Below are 4,414 nucleotides of genomic sequence, written 5' to 3' on the forward strand. Positions count from 1 at the left end.
CCACGACCAGACCCAAAAAAAAAAAAAGAGTCTCATTGACTTTCTTGCCCTGGCTCCCTTGAAACCCTGATCCTCTGATCTCAGCCTCCTGAATAGCTAGAATTGTAGGCATGAGCCACTGGTGCCCTGTTCCACATAACTTTTATTACAATAAATATAGTATTATAATTGTTCAATCATGAGTCATGGTTATTAAGCTCTTATTGTGTTTAATTTACCAATTAAACCTTATCATAGGTATGATGTAGAGGAAAAAGCATAGTATCTATAGGGTCTGATACTATAAAGGGTTTGATAATATATAGAGTCTTGGGCACAGTGTAGGTGTCTTGAAACATAGTCCCTACAGATAAGAATGAACTAATGTAGTCTGCTTCTGTATTCACCCCAGTTCCCAGCACATATTGGGGTATATTAATTTACTTAAGATTGAGCTATCATCTCAAACATCCTGCACTTCTAGAATCATGGGTACTGAGTTTGCTATGACCACATATTGGTTTGCTGCCCAACTTCTGTAATCATCTCAGAATCTCCTAATTTACATATTCTTTCTCTCTTGCTCTCTCTCTCTCTCTCTTTTTCTCTCTCTTATTTGCTCACTGTGTTAGTATAGCTGATTGGGGTGATAAAATGACACACATTAGAGAACATTACCATATGGTATATAATCAGGCACTAAATTACATGGCACAAATTGCAGGAATTTAAGGATAATGAATATCAGCATGTAGGGCTACTTAGTTTGTGAATAGATTCTCCTATTTCACAAATATTTATTGAGGGGCTCTTATGAGCCAGGTTTCAGAAAATGATAGTGAGTAAAACTGGCACAGATCCTATCCTCATGGCACTCACAGGCTCCAACACTCCCAGTGTGTCACACATGGGAGGGAGCCCAGAAATCAAGGGAATAGCTCTTAGATCTGCCACCACCATCCCAAACTATGCAAGGTCAAGGATTTCCTGTTCTGTTCACAAGAGGGTATCTGCTATGTAGTAGGGAGCCACTGTTTTGATTTTTTTCTACTACAGATTAGACTTATCCACTTTACAATTTGGTTATAAATAGGATCATATAGTATACTATGTAGATAGTATACTATATGTATACATGTATGACTTCTTTCACATTTGAGATTTCTCCATTCACTGAATACTGAAGCAGTCCATTTGGATCGCTGAGTAGTATTCCATTATGTGGGTGGTTCACAAGTCACTGCTTTATTATTTATTTGGCTAGGTGGCTAGTTGGGTGATCTGCTCTCTTCGTTTTCTAACTGCTTGCATATGCTTTCTGTCTGGCAGCTGGAGCAAGTGTTGGGGGGGGATGTCAGGCTGTGAAGGGGGGAGGGAAGGGACAGGCTGCCGCTGAGAAAGACCATATCCCTACTATCAAAAATACCATCTGAATCAATCATTCGAGTGCGCTAGCCTCAAACTGCTCAAAATTGCAAAACAAGCTAAGTGCCACCAGTCACTGCTCACTAGAAGTTCTGCTTTTACCCCACCTGTGAAGGCTCTGCTGCAACTAAACTCAGTGCGACCTCTCTGATCCCGACTAGGGAGTTCGCCCGGGAGTGTACCCCAATAAACTTTCCTGTCAATCTTTTTATTCTTCTCTGCGTGGCCCTTTTTTCACCTAAAACCTTATACTTTCTTCTCACATTTAAAAGTATGGTCAGCCAAGTGCTGTGGCTCATGCCTGTAATAATACTCGGGAGGCTGAGATCTGAGGATCCCTGTTTGAAGCCAGCCCAGGGAAGAAAAGTGCCCCTCAATGTGCCCTGCTGTGAGACTCTGGGCTCAAGGTGGTAGAGTGCTACCTGGAGCAGAAGACCTAGGAACAGAGGCCAGACCCTGAGCCCAAGCCTCATGAGCTACACAAACAAGAACAAAAAGTATGATCAACGGAGTCAACTTGGCCAAGTTAGAACTGTTTGCTGAATAACCAAGTTGTTAGGCCTCTCTGCCTCTGAATTTGCTCTTCCGGGATTATAGTGGTAACACCTGGATAACACCTTACAACTGAAACAGCTCTAAGACCAGGAAGGACCTAAAATATATTAAGAATAGGCAGAGTACCAGAAAGAGGAAGCTCCAATTGAATCTCACAAGTCTGTGGGCTAGAAAGTTGAAGTCCAGGTATAGCCAGGATCACATGCTCTGTAGGTGATAAAGGAAAACATGTTCTACACTTTCTTCCTCACTTACTGAGTTGCCAGCCTATTATGGGGTTCTTTGGTTTTAGGCACTTCAGCTTCTGCCTCCTTCATTACATGGCCTTCTTCCTGTGTCTTCTGACCCCAGGTCTTCTCTTCTTATAAGGAAGGTCACAAATCACATTGGATTAATTCCATATGGTCACATTGTAATTATCTATGACTATATTGCCCGATTTCCAAACAAGTTTACATTCAGAGTTTCTGGGAAGCACAGTGCAGCCCAATTCTCCCCAACTAAATGGTAACATCATATAAAGGGCTGATAAAAATATGCTGTGTGTCCCTTGCATATATTCAATAGTTAATTAATGTTTGATGAAGCAGAAATTGATCATGAGGATGAACTAAACCTGTCCTTTAGGGAACAGGCAAGAAGAAATGATCCAACAGCAGGATAAGGCATATAATTGCAGCCTCCATATCTGTAGATTTCACTGTATATTCCTGGGGAAGTAGTGGAGTCCACAAACTAATAGGCTTCCACAAGAAGTTAACATTTTCCATGTAGCTAACCTGAGATACATGCTGATCACCCTAAGAGAATTGATTTTTTTTAAATAAAGTTAGAGGGGCTGGGAAGTTGGCTCAGTGATAGAGTGCTTGCCTTGCATGCATGAGGCCCTAGGTTTGATTCCTTAGCACCACATAAGCAGAAAAACTCCAGAAATGGTGCTGTGGCTCAAGTGGTAGGGTGCTAGCCTTGAGCTGAAGAGCTGAGGGACAGTGCCCAGGCCCAGAATTCAGCCTCCACAACCAACAAAAAATTAATTAATTAATTAATAATAAAAAGTTAGAAAGAAATTTACTTATTATGTTACTTATGTAACTGTAACCCTCTACATCACCTTTACAATGAAAGCAAGAAAGCAAGCAGGAGGAGGGTGGCAAGGAAGGAAGGAAGGAAGGAAAGAAGGAAGGAAGGAAGGAAGGAAGGAGGGATGGAAGAAGGGAGGGAGGGGAAGAAAGGAAGAAAAAGAAAGAAAGAAAGAAAGAAAGAAAGAAAGAAAGAAAGAAAGAAAGAAAGAAAGAAAGAAAGAAAATAGTCAAATGACTTTCAGATTTTACTCCAATTATAAAGTAGTGTGTTTCTTTAATATTTGTTCTAAATTAAAGCAGGGCTATAACATTTTCCTCCACCCAGAAAATTTCTACTAAGAGATTAAGACTGCTTAAGTATGTTAGATTTAAAAAATAGCTAATAGGATGGGAAGGAATGGGAAGGGGAAACAAAGGAGGAGGGTACAATGCTTGATAAGAAATGTACTCATTATCTTGCCCATGTAATTGTAACCCCTCTCTACAGTATTTTCAGTATTAATAAAAATTAACAATTAATAATAATAATTAATAAAAATAAAAATTACAGTATTAATAAAAAATTTAAAAAAACATAGCTAACAGATCCAACTTCTCATTTTCTATTATTTTACTGCATTTCACTTTTCTCAGTGCAACTTAGGTCACTTAAGACTCTTGTATCCATGTGGTAGAAATACTGATGTGTTACATAACAACTCTGTCCAACTTTGTCTTCAGTGATATCACCCTAATAACTTGATATTAGTTTTGTCCATGATCTAAGTAACTGCCACAAATAGGGATACAATTTATTGTTTTCTTTCTAGACATAAGAATACATCAGAGAGGGGGTTCCGGGAAGATGGCAGAGGAGAAGCTGGAATCTGAACAAGCTCTCTCATAGAAAGCAGTTTTAGAGTTCCAGTGAACAGTCCTAAGCCAGAGAATCACACCAAGTGTGCCATCACAGGACAGAGAGTTAAGCAAGAGAGGGGAAGCCAAGGCAAGGAGACACATCTGAGCGCTTGCCAGCAGCCACCGCGGCGGCCATACCTGAGCCGCAGAGAGTCCGGGATGAAGGAGCCAGATGCAGCAAGCGAGCGGATTCTACTCAACACCAGCAAGAACCAACAAGGAGCAGACATCTTCATCATGCAGTTTGCAGACCAGAGACGACCCAGGAACTAAGACTCCGCGTGAGTAGAAGCCCGACGTCCTCACTCCTTCTCAGGGAGCAGAGGAGGGAAGGCCACCCCTCCCCCCCCCAGCACCAGTGATCTCCATCTTGGATACCCACAAAGCTCGGAGGAGCTGCCAGCTCCAACTCAGGCCTTGGAATAAAACGAGTCATTTAGCAGGTCACAAGAACTTAACGGCGAAGTGACCTGCCA

Source organism: Dipodomys ordii, unplaced genomic scaffold (assembly GCF_000151885.1).
Source record: "Dipodomys ordii isolate 6190 unplaced genomic scaffold, Dord_2.0 Scaffold34, whole genome shotgun sequence".
In the NCBI taxonomy this organism is placed as follows: Eukaryota; Metazoa; Chordata; class Mammalia; order Rodentia; family Heteromyidae; genus Dipodomys; species Dipodomys ordii.